The following is a 16,399-nucleotide window of genomic DNA, read 5'->3' as shown; positions in this document are numbered from 1 at the left end:
AATCATACATCATAGTTCAGCCCTTCAGTTAAAGGACAATTCCACCCAAAAACTATCTTTGGGTATTTGTTTTATTAGTCCATTGTTGATATAGTCCCTAAATGTTTTGCATGTCAGCAATCAAGTTTTCAAGATATAAATAACTGTGAAAATACAGAAATACAGCAGGTATGATGCATTTTGCATTATATGATGCAAAATGCATCGTATGGCTGAATTTCTGTATTTTTAAAGTTATATACTATATCTTGAAAACTTGATTGCAGATGTAGCACATGGGATGTGTGAAACTTACTCCTCAGCCTGAAGTGTCCTGCTTCCGTGGCCTCATTAGCTAGCTTTTGAGGTGGTGCATCGGCTAAGATGCTTGAGGAGGGCGGTCATGTGTTTGAGAGGCAGCGGTCCCGAGTTCACACCAGCTATGGGCCAAATCGGGATGAAGTGGTACTCGCTAAGCAAGCAGCGTGATGTCCTTTACAGTGGTGCCGTGACCCGGATCTACAGTGGCGCTCAGCCCAATGCTGGGGTCGCTGTTGAGGAAGTTTGAGGGGTAAATGTAGCACATGGGGATGTGTGAAACTTCCTCCTCAGCCTGAAGTGTCCCGCTTGTGTTGCCTCATTAGTTAGTTTTTGAGGTGGTGTGATCTGCTAAGACGCTTGAGGGAGGACGGTCAAGTGTGCTCGCAAGGCAGTGGTCCTGAGTTTGTGTATGGGCCGAATTGGGAGGAAGTGGTTCTCGCTAAGCAAGCAGCATGACGTCCTTTACACTGACATGCAAAACATTTTGGGACTATATCAACAATGGACTAAACAAATATCAAAAGATAGTTTTGAGGTGGAGTTTTCCTTTAACTGAAGGGCTGAACTGATGCATGATTGCTGTGCTGCGATGTCCATCCATGTCTGAGGAGGTTAGATGCGGCCACTAGGGGCAACAGTGAGCACTGTTACCTTCAGGTTTTGGTTTTGCTAGGGTGTTGGATGGGCGTAAGCATCTGCCTCTGGTGCCAAAGGTTGTATGTTCGAATCCAGCGATCGAAAGTTGCTTTTGATATTTTTCAAATCTAGTCCATAGTTTAATGTGAGCCTTGTCTACGCCTCTCTAAACTTCATCATCCTCGTTTTATAGCCTACTTTAATTCCATCAAGTCCCTCGGATCAATAGCCTATCTAATAAGAGAGAAAATAAAAGTTACCAAACTGTAGGCCTATTTAATCTTAGAAATATTCAGAATAATAGTGACATATTTTATCCTGTAGGCCTATATTAGGCCTAATGTAAACTAGGACTTTAATCTTGTGTATTCCCAGGACAAATTAGAAAAACGTAAAATGTATCTTGTGTATTCCCAGGACAAATTAGAAAAATATAAAATGTAAGATTATAGGCTCGATGTTCTGTAATAGAATAAGGATTTTTACAGTAGAGTACTTTCATACACTCTCCTTTTCAACGAACAATTGCCTTATATTAGCTGTAAATATAATCAAACAATCACTGCAATAACTACCAAATTATCATGACAATTTGATAAATTGATTGCTATTGATTACACAGAAACGCTCTCAAAATCCCTGTCACCTTCCATCTCTTGCTCCACACACACGCACACGCACACAGACACACACAGACACACGCACACGCACACTGCAACAGGGGAACACGAAACACTAATTGCCTAGCCTCTCTCCGGCAATCGCAGAGGCGATCAGATGGTCCGCTTGCTGGATGATTGACTTAAAAAGTGAAGGTGCATGGGGATGATGAGAAGGCGCGTGGGGAGCCGGGACGCCTTGCAGGCTAGCGCCAGAGAGCGGGAGATGGATCGAGAATGTAATTTTAAATGAAAGTCTTTTTAACCCGCTGAAAATGGCGTGACCCCATCCTTCGCCTCGCAAGCCCATCACTTTTAAAAGGATCATTTTCAGAATTCAATCCCAAAACTTCAACAAGCTACAATTGACTCTTTCTTTCTTTCTTCTGCTGCTTCTCTCCCTTTATGTGGCTGCCCAGTTACTACGATTCTGAAGAACATGAAAAATAACAATAAAACATATCTTCAGAAAATTGTTAAAACTTTTTTCAAGTGATATAACCTTCTGATTGTTCTAGCTCTCGTTCATGGATTTCCAAGAATGGCATTGTTATTTTGTGAAAAGAAAATGAATTAGGTTTTCTGGTTAGAGAGATGCCCAAGATTCAGTTCTGTCATAGACAATATTCAATAGGATATTGAATTCATTTAATTGAATGCATTTTCAGGATGACACATTATTTGTATGCCTGATCTTATTTCAAAACGATTCACTCATCTTGGTGAAAATTGCAGGCAGCATTTTATTCATTCATTCAAATCAGGCCTCTAACGCGTGACCGTAACCAAATGTTCCTCGTTACTGACAATTACAAACAATTCACCGCGTTTATTGAGTCAGAAACTTCAGGCCTCGTTTTCTGCTCACAGATCAGCACAGTAATGAGATTTAATAACAATATAAAATGTTCAGTTTTTTGTCCTCCGCGGTCACAAACAGATGCATGTAATACAGACGGGTATTTAGCGTAGCTATGTAATTTGGGGGCCACAATTTGATTCATTTATCCGCGCTCTGTTATTAACCCGTGAAAAGAGAGATGTCAGCCGCCGTTTGAGCCAGCAGGACATCCGCGCTTTGTTTAAACGCACTAATTATGCCAGCACACATTAGCGAGGGACGAAATAAGCGCAATTTTCACATTTTCAATTTCCGCTCTATTTAGCCCGCCTCATGCGGGTTGCAGAAGTTGGGGGAGGAGGGGAGGCTCGTGTTCTTTCCGTTCCCCCTCTCTCCCCCTCTCTCCACCTCTCTTTCACCCTTTGCCACAGTGTGTTTTGTATTTTCATAACACCCTAACTTGATAATTTTTTACATCCCATGCACTTATGTAGTGTATTGTGTTGCTTTGCTGTTATGGTCCCAATTGGAATTCGTGCAAGTGTAGCATAACGTGCAACAGAAAAGGCACTAGAAACCATTTTCACCACAGGGTCAATTTCAAGACCATTTCCCGGTGTGTTTGCATATGCATAACAATACAAGGCTAAGTATTGGGGTCACTTTCAGCAGACTACTGATTTAGGGTCAGTTCTTCCACACCCCATCTCTAGTATGAGTTAAACAATAACAGGTCCCGGGGCAGTGGTTAAGGACATGGCCTAACCACAGGTGTGTCGTTCAAAATGCTTAGATCTTGGAACGTTTCCAGCTAGTGTTCCGTGGGTCACCGCTTAGCCATGTGAGCTTTGTGTGTGTGTGTGTGTGTGTGTGTGTGTGTGTGTGTGTGTGTGTGTGTGTGTGTGTGTGTGTGTGTGTGTGTGTCTCTTTTCGTGTCTATAGCCTACTCTGCATGTGTCCGCACAGATGCTTTAAAGGTTGGACCAACTATCTCCATATTATTTCCATCCATTCCACGGGCGCCATCTTCTGGACTAATCAACCTGTCTGTCATTGCATCTGGAGAGAGAGATCTGCCTAATAACCCATTAATAGCCTAATAATCAGAGAATTGTGAACTGGAGTAACATTAACTGACAGCAAGTGCTCATTACAAAATGTAAGGGTTTACATCTTGATTTTAATTAATTTACATATTTTATTCCGTTGGTTAAGGCTGATTTTCGACAGTTATGCATAATTGCATAATTAATCAACAAGCCGATCTCGTGAGTGTTTTCCTTGAGAGTAAATGTGGTTTATCTTCTGACATCACATCAAGTGGTGATTTACATGATGGGATTATTCATATAAAATCAAATCGAATCAAATTTTATTTGCCACATGCACGGAATACAACAGGTGTAGACATTACAGTGAAATGCTTACTTACAAGCCCTTAACCAACAATGCAGTTTAAGACAAAAATAAAAATAGCAAATAATTAAAGAACAGCAGTAAAATAAAATAACAGTAGGGAGGTTATATACAGGGGGTACCTGTACCGGTTAGTCGAGGTAATTGAGGTAATATGTACATGTGGGTAGAGTTAAAGTGACTATGCATAAATAATAAACAGAGTAGCAGCAGCGTAAAAGAGGGGGTTGGGGTGGGGTGGGGTGGGGGGGCAATGCAAATAGTCCGGGTATCCATGATTAGCTGTTCAGGAGTCTTATGGCTTGGGGGTAGAAGCTCTTAAGAAGCCTTTTGGACCTAGACTTGGCACTCCGGTACTATGACTAGGGTGGCTGGAGTCTTTGATAATTTTTAGGGCCTTCCTCTGACACCGTCTGGTATAGAGGTCCTGGATGGCAGGAAGCTTGGCCCCAGTAATGTACTGGGCCGTACGCACTACCCTCTGTAGTGCCTTGAGGTCGGAGGCTGAGCAGTTGCCATACCAGGTGGTGATGCAACCAGTCAGGATGCTCTCGATGGTGCAGCTGTAGAACTTTTTAAAGATCTGAGGACCCATGCCAAATCTTTTCAGTCTCCTGAGGGGGAATAGGCTTTGTCGTGCCCTCTTCACGACTGTCTTGGTGTGTTTGGACCATGATAGTTTGTTGGTGATGTGGACACCAAGGAACTTGAAGCTCTCAACCTGTTCCACTACAGCCCCGTTGATGAGAATGGGGGCGTGCTCAGTCCTCTTATTTTCCCCCTGTAGTCCACGATCATCTCCTTTGTCTTGAACACATTGAGGAAGAGGTTGTTGTTCTGGCACCACACGGCCAGGTCTCTGACCTCCTCCCTATAGGCTGTCTCATCATTGTCAGTGATCAGGCCTACCACTGTTGTGTCGTCGGCAAACTTAATGATGGTGTTGGAGTCGTTCCTGGCCATGCAGTCATGGGTGAACAGGGAGTACAGGAGGGGACTGAGCACGCACCCCTGAGGGGCCCCCGTGTTGAGGATCAGCGTGGCAGATGTGTTGTTACCTACCCTTACCACCTGGGGGCGGCCTGTCAGGAAGTCCAGGATCCAGTTGCAGAGGGAGGTGTTTAGTCCCAGGGTCCTTAGCTTAGTGATGAGCTTTGAGGGCACTATGGTGTTGAACGCTGAGCTGTAGTCAATGAATAGCATTCTCATGTAGGTGTTCCTCTTGTCCAGGTGGGAAAGGGCAGTGTGGAGTGCAATAGAGATTGCATTATCTGTGGATCTGTTGGGGCAGTATGCAAATTGGAGTGGGTCTAGGGTTTCTGGGATAATGGTGTTGATGTGAGCCATGACCAACCTTTCAAAGCACTTCATGGCTACAGACGTGAGTGCTACGGGTCGGTAGTCTTTTAGGCAGGTTATCTTAGTATCCTTGGGCACAGGGACTATGGTGGTCTGCTTGAAAATGTTGGTATTAAAGACTCAGTCAGGGACATGTTGAAAATGTCAGTGAAGACACTTGCCAGTTGGTCAGCGCATGCTCGGAATACACGTCCTGGTAATCCGTCTGGCCCTGCGGCCTTGTGAATGTTGACCTGCTTAAAAGTCTTACTCACATCGGCTACAGAGAGCTTGATCACATAGTCATCCGGAACAGCTGATGCTCTCATGCATGCTTCAGCCCTCTAACCAATTGTACTATTATGTGTGTTTTTTCGCGTTATTTGTAATTTATTCTGTACATAATGTTTCTGCCACCGTCTCTTATGACCAAAAAGAGCTTCTGGAAATCAGGAGAGCGATTACTCACCTCGTATTGGACAAAGATTTTTTTCTTCAATGAGTCGGACGCGAAGGATATCCTACAGACACCCGACAAGGCCCAAATCCCTGTCATTCGCATGAGAAAGAGACAGAGATATCGTGGACGTAGATCGGGGTGCCTTGTAAGGTTCCGACGGCGAGCGAGTAAACTGCCTCTTCCATCAATCCTTTTAGCCAATGTTCAATCATTTGAAAATAAATTAGACAACCTAAGATTACGGTTATCCTACCAACGGGACATTCAAAACTATAATATCTTATGTTTCACCTAGTCGTGGCTGAACGACGACATGGATAACATACAGCTGGCAGGATATACGCTACATCGGCAGGATAGAACGGCTGACTCCGGTAAGACAAGGGGTGGTGGTCTGTGTATATTTGTAAACAACAGCTGGTGCATAAAATCTAATACTAAGGAAGTCTCGAGGTTTTGCTCGCCTGAGGTAGAGTATCTCATGATAAGCTGTAGACCACACTATTTACCCAGAGAGTTTTCATCTATATTTTTCGTAGCTGTCTATTTACCACCACAAACTGATGCAGGCACTAAGATTGCACTCAATGAGCTGTATAAGGCCATAAGAAAACAGGGAAACGCTCATCCAGAGGCAGCACTCCTAGTGGCCGGGGACTTTAATGCAGGGAAACTTAAATCAGTACTACTTCATTTCTACCAGCATGTTAAATGTGCAACCAGAGGAAAAAAAACTCTAGACCACCTTTACTCCACACACAGAGACGCGTACAAAGCTCTCCCTCGCCCTCCATTTGGCAAATCTGACCCTAACTCTATCCTCCTGATTCCTGCTTATAAGCAAAAACTAAAACAGGAAGCACCAGTGACTCAATTAATAAGGAAGTGGTCAGATGACTCAGATGCTAAGCTACAGGACTGTTTTGCTAGCACCGACTGGAATATGTTCCGGGATTCTTCCGATGGCATTGAGGAGTACACCACATCAGTCACTGGCTTCATCAATAAGTGCATCAATGACGTCGTCCCCACAGTGACCGTATGTACATACCCCAACCAGAAGCCATGGATTTCAGGCAACATCCGCACTGAGCTAAAGGGTAGAGCTGCCGCTTTCAAGGAGCGGGACTCCAACCCGGACGCTTATAAGAAATCCCGCTATGCCCTCCGACAAACCATCAAACAGGCAAAGAGTCAATACAGGACTAAGATTGAATCGTACTACACCGGCTCTGGCGCTCGTCGGATGTGGCAGGGCTTGAAAACTATTACAGACTAGAAAGGGAAGCACAGCCGCGAGCTGCCCAGTGTGACACGAGCCTACCAGACGAGCTAAATCACTTCTATGCTTGCTTCGAGGCAAGCAACAGCCTTCTATGTATGTTATGTTGGGGAAGCGTGGTTGTAGAATGTCTCTGATGCAGGTCTCATGTTCATTATATGTACTGTGAATATCTGGCATATGCTACTAGGCCCGAGTTTCACATGGATATTTTGTGTATAGCCTATAAGCTGAAATTGTTTGAATGCAAGCACTTTTGACTTCATCCCTAAAGCCATGGGGTCAACACAGGTTTCAGGTCTATCAGGTCAGGCACTACTGTAACCAACCAACCCTCTCTCCCTCTCCCCCTCTCCCTCTCCCTCCCCCCCTCTCCCTCTCCCTCTCCCTCCCCCCTCTCCCTCTCCCTCTCCTCTCTCTCTCTCTCTCTCTCTCTCTCTCTCTCTCTCTCTCTCTCTCTCTCTCTCTCTCTCTCTCTCTCTCTCTCTCTCTCTCTCTCTCTCTCTCTCTCTCTCTCTCTCTCTAACCTCACAGCAGAGGCTGCGTTTATTGTTAGTGCTACCGAATCCTTGGGATGTCCCTACCCTAAACCTTAACCATAATCCTTACCTAACCCTTACTCTTACTTTATCCCTATTAAACGTCACCTTCAATTGGGGGAGGGATGTCCCAAGGATACCATACATCAAAAATGTGTTTTGACCAATCACATCAGATCTTTTCACATCCGATCTATTTCAGAGCTGATCTGATTGGTCAAAAGACCAATTTGTCAAACAAAAGATCAGAATTGGGATGTGCATGTAAACACACTCATAGTGACATGTTGGTAAAGCCTGTGTTCAGATAGAATCTGACAGAATATGCAACACGAATATGAGCCAGTGAGGTTATACACCCACATGAGGTTCCAGTGTCGTGGCCCCGCTGCTGGTGTCTTATCTTCATTCTTTCGCTGTTAAATAATTGGATGCTGCTCTGCCTGAGAAGGCTAGCAGGAGGAGAGAAATATAGAGAAAGAGAGAGAGAGATACGGAGGGGGCTTGGGGCTTTTAAAGGCGCATGTAAGCAAAGTTAATTAGCGGTTATTAACAGTCCCGCATAATGAGAGCGCGAGGGAGTCAATTTAATGACTTTGTTAGCGCGAGGTTCAGAATGACAGGCAATGATCAGAACAACAAAGTCGTCAGCACATGCAGTCATCATCGGTAATTTCCAACCATAATGTGGTCTGATAAAAAACAAAGGGCTCTAATTTCACTCAACTGACTGGATAATTAGTCCCTTATATAAGGAAAATAATTAATGACTTCAATATTTCAACCCCAAGATTAGGCTTCATTCTCCTCAATGATTAAGTAAAAATACACTCAGGGCCCATCACTCTGCTTAAGAAAAGCCTGTTAGCAGAAGAGCCCATGCATGCTGGCCTTTATGTTACAAATGTGTTTTGGCCCATGCATATAAAACATTTAGCTCATGAAATATGTTGCAACCAACCATACTCCAATATCACAGAATATGAAGACAATAAAAAATAGACTTTGGGGTCATTAAGCATATCTACAGCGATATGTGTGGTCACCTATTAATGGACTACTGTTTTGGGAAGCCCAAGGAGCACAAGTAGACTTAGTTGTGTGCATGATTTCGTTCTATGTTCTATGGGGCGTTCTAGGCCTACATTCTACAGATGACCAGGAAAGATGTGTGCGGGGTCTACCCAGGGCCCTTCCTGTCGATTCCAAGGAATTGCAAATGAACATGCGCCGTGGAATGACCTGTTCTTACATCCACTGTGGGTGGATAGGTCAGGCATGTGCACTGCAGCAATCTGGCGACCCCATTTTCTCCGCTCAGCTTTGTTCGCATGAATCAAGGCACTCGAGCCACTTGCTGTTATAAGTCCATAGACCATGTTTGCTGATACTGTTGTCTCTCCACTATGAGGCAAGCTCGAAACGGGGGACGCAAAGGTGATTGAACTCATGAACTTGTGTGCATTTGCCCTTTTATTGATTGCTGGTGCAGAAGAATCGCCTCTCCCCTTAATGAGATAATCAAAGTAATGTATGCAAATTAATTATCTTATGAGCTTATCAAAATGTGCCTCTCCCACTCAAGTCTGAAGAAGTCCATTTATTCAGTTAGCAGCAATAATGTGGTGGATGGCATGATGCAAATGATGGTTGATTAGGCAAAATTAAGGACCTCACTGCTATCTGACCGTGTCTGAGTTTTATGTAAATTATAGAAAAAAATCGGTGTGATAGGATAAATTGCATTATAATGTGATAAAAATGCATTTGATAAGAAAATGGCTAATCAGGTGATAGGCCTATTTTGGAGATGTGTTAATAGGCCTAAACCCTTGGAGATTTATCCCAGCTTTCAGCTGCTTTGATTCAAGTTAAACAGTCTCTCAGAGTTGGCACTGCAGATGCCAAAAGATAAAACATTTTAGGTCATTTTGGATCTGGATTGAGCAGAGTGTGTGGGGTAAACAAGGTGGTCAGACTCGGTAATAATGGGGCATTTCCACTGCTGTGATTTCCACTGGTGCTTGACCTAAAGACTCAGACTTGTGTGCTCTTTCCATGGCTGAGGCCAGGGCCAAACAAAACCTCTACTTTAACTAATTGAGGCCAGATTGAAGATGTTTGGAGGGCTTTGGAGGTGGGCCACATTTGTAGCTGGAGCTGCATGGGCACAAGGGCCCCAGGTACTTTGATGTGTTCCCACGCGGCCATGGGTTCAAGGCCCTCATAACCTGATTGAATTGGGTGATTTTAGCACAAACTTGTGGCCGAGGTTGGTAGCATATCAGGTAGATGAGGAAACTTGATGTTGAAGAGAAAGGACCATCAAGAGTCCAACAGTACGAGGCCTAGTAGCAGCATTAATCAAATCTTCGCCTATAGTTCTAGGATGTCTTCTAAGCTGCCATTATGATAAACGAGACAAAGTTGGAAACATTTAAGTGGATCGCTCTTACATGTCTGTATTTACTTCAGTAACCTCAGGCATCTTATTACCCTCCAGAGGGAAACTGGGTAGCAGACACTCTGCGGTTGGCACAAAATGGCCGCCGGGTGAGTCTTGTGAGCCTTGTGAGCTGGTAATGAGGCATGTAGAGTCGCAATGTCTTCCTGAGGGGCGTTGAGTGTTGCTGGCTTTGGATCCTGATCACGGCAGCTACCCAGTGGCTTGTCAGACACTTCATCTCAGATGGAATTAGCTCCCCGGGCCGCCACAAAATGGCCGGAGTGGATAGGACACGTAATGGCACAGTCTGGGCTGTGTGTGTGTGTGTGGAGGGTGGTCAGACGCTGTGCCCAGCGATGTGGCATGATGCCAGTCATTCTATTCCTCCACTCCCCTCTTTCTCTCTCCCCCCTTTCCCCATCTTCCTTTTCAGCATTCCACAGTTACAGTTACGGAAGTTTACATACACCTTAGCCAAATACAGTGGGGAAAAAAAGTATTTAGTCAGCCACCAATTGTGCAAGTTCTCCCACTTAAAAAGATGAGAGAGGCCTGTAATTTTCATCATAGGTACACGTCAACTATGACAGACAAATTGAGAATGTTCTTTCCAGAAAATCACATTGTAGGATTTTTAATGAATTTATTTGCAAATTATGGTGGAAAATAAGTATTTGGTCACCTACAAACAAACAAGATTTCTGGCTCTCACAGACCTGTAACTTCTTCTTTAAGAGGCTCCTCTGTCCTCCACTCGTTACCTGTATTAATGGAACCTGTTTGAACTTGTTATTAGTATAAAAGACACCTGTCCACAACCTCAAACAGTCACACTCCAAACTCCACTATGGCCAAGACTAAAGAGCTGTCAAGGGACACCAGAAACAAAATTGTAGACCTGCACCAGGCTGGGAAGACTGAATCTGCAATAGGTAAGCATCTAGGTTTGAAATCAACTGTGGGAGCAATTATTAGGAAATGGAAGACATACAAGACCACTGATAATCTCCCTCGATCTGGGGCTCCACGCAAGATCTCACCCCGTGGGGTCAAAATGATCACAAGAACGGTGAGCAAAAATCCCAGAACCACACGGTGAATGACCTGCAGAGAGCTGGGACCAAAGTAACAAAGCCTACCATCAGTAACACACTACGCCGCCAGGGACTCAAATCCTGCAGTGCCAGACGTGTCCCCCTGCTAAAGCCAGTACATGTCCAGGCCCATCTGAAGTTTGCTAGAGTGCATTTGGATGATCCAGAAGAGGATTGGGAGAATGTCATATGGTCAGATGAAACCAAAATAGAACTTTTTGGTAAAAACTCAACTCGTCGAGGACAAAGAATGCTGAGTTGCATCCAAAGAACACCATACCTACTGTGAAGCATGGGGGTGGAAACATCATGCTTTGGGGCTGTTTTTCTGCAAAGGGACCAGGACGACTGATCCGTGTAAAGGAAAGAATGAATGGGGCCATGTATCGTGAGATTTTGAGTGAAAACCTCCTTCCATCAGCAAGGGCATTGAAGATGAAACGTGGCTGGGTCTTTCAGCATGACAATGATCCCAAACACACCGCCCGGGCAACGAAGGAGTGGCTTCGTAAGAAGTATTTCAAGGTCCTGGAGTGGCCTAGCCAGTCTCCAGATCTCAAACCCATAGAAAATATTTGGAGGGAGTTGAAAGTCCGTGTTGCCCAGCGACAGCCCCAAAACATCACTGCTCTAGAGGAGATCTGCATGGAGGAATGGGCCAAAATACCAGCAACAGTGTGTGAAAACCTTGTGAAGACTTACAGAAAACGTTTGACCTGTGTCATTGCCAACAAAGGGTATATAACAAAGTATTGAGAAACTTTTGTTATTGACCAAATACTTATTTTCCACCATAATTTGCAAATAAATTCATTAAAAATACTACAATGTGATTTTCTGGAGAAAAAAAATCTCATTTTGTCTGTCATAGTTGACGTGTACCTATGATGAAAATTACAGGCCTCTCTCATCTTTTTAAGTGGGAGAACTTGCACAATTGGTGGCTGACTAAATACTATTTTTCCCCACTGTACATTTAAACTCAGTTTTTCACAATTCCTGACCTTTAATCCTAGTAAAAATTCCCTGTCTTGGGTCAGTTAGGTCACCATTTTATTTTGTGAAATGTCAGAATAATAGTAGAGAGAATTATTTCTTTCAGCTTTTATTTCTTTCATCACATTCCCAGTGTGTCAGAAGTTTACATACGCTGAATTAGTATTTGGTAGCATTGCCTTTAAATTGTTTAACTTGGGTCAAACGTTTCGGGTAGCCTTCCACAAGCTTCCCACAATAAGTTGGGTGAATTCTGGCCCATTCTTCCTGACAGAGCTGGTGTAACAGAGTCAGGTTTGTAGGCCTCCTTGCTCGCACACGCTTTTTCAGTTCTGCCAACACATTTTCTATAGGATTGAGGTCAGGGTTTTGTGATGGCCACTCCAATACCTTGACTTTGTTGTCCTTAAGCCATTTTGCCACAACTTTGGAAGTATGCTTGGGGTCATTGTCCATTTGGAAGACCCATTTGCGACCAAGCTTTAACTTCCTGACTGATATCTTGTCAGGATGTCAGTGTGATGCGGTAGGACGAAGTCAGGCGCAGGACACAGAGCTAATCAAAAACGTACTTTACTCGTAGGTAAAGTAAAGAACATAACCTCCACGCAGAGAGGAAACAAACCCGCTCACCAGACGACAACCAAACATGAACAAACACGCACACAACACAGTGGGAGCCAGAGGGTTAAATAGGAAAACAAATCATAGACATAATGGGACCCAGGTGTGTACAATGAAGACAAAACAAGTAGAACACAGAAACATAGATCGGTGGCAGCTAGTACTCCGGTGACGACGAACGCAGAAGCCTGCCCGAGCAAAGAGGAGGAGCAGCCTCGGCTGAATCCGTGACATGTCTTGAGATGAAACGTCAATATAACCACATCATTTTCCTTCCTCATGATGCCATCTATTTTGTGAAGTGCACCAGTCTCTCCTGCAGCAAAGCACTCCCACAGCATGATGCTGCCACCCCCGTGCTTCACGGTTCGGATGGTGTTCTTCGACTTGCAAGCATGCCCTTTTTTCTCCAAACATAACGATGGTCATTATGGCCAAACAGTTCTATTTTTGTTTCATCAGACCAGAGGACATTTCTCCAAAAAGTACGATCTTTGTCCCCATGTGCAGTTGCAAACCGTAGTCTGGCTTTTTTATGGCGGTTTTGGAGCAGTGGCTTCTTCCTTGCTGAGTGGCCTTTCAGGTTATGTCGTTATAGGACTCGTTTTACTGTGGATATAGATACTTTTGTACCTGTTTCCTCCAGCATCTTCACAAGGTCCTTTGCTGTTGTTCTGGGATTGATTTGCACTTTTCGCACCAAAGTACGTTCATCTCTAGGAGACAAAACGCGTCTCCTTCCTGAGCGGTATGACGGCTGCGTGGTCCCATGGTGTTTATACTTGCGTACTATTGTTTGTACAGATGAACGTGGTACCTTCAGGCGTTTGGAAATTGCTCCCAAGGATGAATCAGACTTGTGGAGGTCTGCAATTATTTTTCTGAGGTCTTGGCTGATTACTTTTGATTTTCCCATGATGTCAAGCAAAGAGGCACTAAGTTTGAAGGTAGGCCTTGAAATACATCCACAGGTACACCTCCAATTGACTCAAATGATGTCAATTAGCCTACCAGAAGCTTCTAAAGCCATGATATCATTTTCTGGAATTTTCCAAGCTGTTTAAAGGCACAGTCAACTTAGTGTATGTAAACTTCTGATTATTTCACTTATAATTCACTGGAATTGTGATACAGTGAATAGTAAGTGAAATAATCTGTCTGCAAACAATTGTTGGAAAAATTACTTGTGTCATGCACAAAGTAGATGTCCTAACCGACTTCCCAAAACTATAGTTTGTTAACAAGAAATTTGTGGAGTGGTTGAAAACCGAGTTTTAATGACTCCAACCTAAGTGTATGTAAACTTCCTACTTCAACTGTATCATATTGTTACATTTTGATGGAGAATAGAATGGTCAGGGGTGCATGGCTGTCAGAGGGAAGTGTGTGTGTGTGTGTGTGTGTGTGTGTGTGTGTGTGTGTGTGTGTGTGTGTGTGTGTGTGTGTGTGTGTGTGTGTGTGTGTGTGTGTGTGTGTGTGTGTGTGTGAGAGTGTGAGTGTGAGTGTGAGTGTGAGTGTGAGTGTTAGTGAGAGTGAGAGTGAGAGTGAGAGTGAGAGTGTGAGTGTGAGTGAGGGTGCAGTGCATTGCATTGGTATCGTTTGTGTCAGAGGTTTGAGTGGCATGAAGTGGGATGAAGACTTGAGGAGTGTCTGTCATTTTCTGTGGGTTTGGGTGTGCTTGTGTGTTGTGTGTGAGTATATTTGTGTGTGTATCAAAGTGTGTGTGTGTGTGTGTGTGTGTGTGTGTGTGTGTGTGTGTGTCTGTAGCACCATCATTAGGTCGTAGGCAGCCCCAGTGTGTGGGGTTTGGTTAGGTCGGTTCTGCGGCCCCTCTGGACCATTTAGTGGGAGAACAGCTCTTCGATCCCGGCCTGCAGGTCTGGTAGTGCCCAGTGGGGGACAGCGCAGCCCTGCAATCTCTATTGGGATTTATTCCTCTCCCATCGCCTGGCCCCACACACACCCCGCGGTTAGGAAGTAAGAAATGCACACACAGATGCACACACTCACACACACACACACACACACCACAAACACACAAAAACACACACACACTCATGTCCCATCTACAAGCCCCAAACACCCTGCAGCGAAGAAGGCTCTCTGTCCACAGATAATACACACATACACGCGCACACAGTCCCCCCCACAGTAAGCAAGTCATAACTGCACACTCTCTCTGTCCCTGTGGGAGTCGCCCAGGGGTCAAGAAAGGTGGGATTTAACAGACTCACTGATAGACAGAGTGAGAGATAGAGAGAGAGACAGGACTGAACATTCAATTCAAGTGTCCTTGGTTAATCCCTGTTCCTCTGTTCTACTTCTCTCTGTATGTCGTTTGTTGTGGCTTTCCTTCCTCCCTAACTGTCCTTTAGAGTCTGATCATAGTTCATTGGTAGGAGACTTAGTGCCAAAACCATTATCAGGGAAATCATTTATCTCTATCTCCATCCCTCTCCATAACAGGTGGTGATACGCTTTACCTTCTCTTTCAGTTCCTTTCCTCCATCTCATCTTCTACCTTCTTCTTCTCCAGTTCCTCTGCTTGACTCATCAAGACTAAGGCGACACCAGACACCTTCCTCCACTGTTTTCATCACTCAGGAAGAGCTTTAACCTTTGACTTTAACCTAGTGTGACCCCTGATTGACCCTCATGAGGGCAATCAGCTGAAGCCTTCCAGACAGTTCACTAAGCAGCGATGATTGTATTTCTGCTTAGTTTGGCGAGATGGATAAGTAATACATTCATGAGTAATTCAACATTTCCTCTTTTCTCTTGCTCTCTCATTCACACAAACGCTCCCACACCCACCCACCCACACACCCACCCACACACACACACACACAACAACAACACACATTACACATACACACTCCACAAATATCTTCTGATATATAATTGGTAAATCCACTGATTAACCAGCAGTACGAATTGTCCACAGAGCGCTAAAGTAATTATGTTTGTGTGCTGTGTTTTTTTTTGTATTACTTGTCTTTTTTCTCTACCTCTTAAAGCACATCTTTATAACCAAGCAATTCCAAAGCAATTTTCTCTGTGGGTGGAGAGTGTAATTTTCTATTCTGTGACACTGTGATGTGTTAGAAACTGGGAGCCGGTGCTAAAAGGCATGTGTAGAGTGTGTTTGTGTGTGTGTCAGAGAGGGCACCGTTTAATGTCTCCTGAATAATGCGCTTGTGGTTAGAACTATCGTCGTGGAAACCTGAGGGCATGAACCAGGAGAGCATAACGCACCGCAACAGTCTTTATCTTTATATTAAAACATTTGCATAGCATTAGTGATGTAGAACGCAGAAGAGACTCAACTCAGAGAGGTTGAGCAAGAGAGAAGGGGATATGAGAAAAGGAGGGATAGAAAAAGAGAAAGAGAGAATGAGAGAGAGGGGAGAAGGGGGGAGGAGAGAGACAGAGACAGAAAGAGAGAGAGAGCTAAGTCACATTTACTATCAGAGCAGGAGAAACAGAGAGGGTATACTGGATGTCCTTGCAAATCTCATCAGCGTTAAGTGGAGCTGTCGGGTGTGACTGTGTGTGTGTGTGTGTACAGATGTGGATGTTTTCTGCATAGTGCATTGGGGAGAGGAGATATTTAGTCTTTGGTATAGCCTATGGCAAGGCCTTCTTTCAAGACAATTGTTTTGTTGTGATGAAGTTTTGTATTCTTTAGGCCATATACAGTGGGGGAAAAAAGTATTTAGACAGCCACCAATTGTGCAAGTTCTCCCACTTAAAAAGATGAGAGAGGCC

The sequence above is a fragment of the Coregonus lavaretus genome (assembly GCF_964263955.1).
Source record: "Coregonus lavaretus genome assembly, contig: HAP1_SCAFFOLD_3258, whole genome shotgun sequence".
In the NCBI taxonomy this organism is placed as follows: Eukaryota; Metazoa; Chordata; class Actinopteri; order Salmoniformes; family Salmonidae; genus Coregonus; species Coregonus lavaretus.
This window is presented reverse-complemented; position numbering follows the sequence as displayed.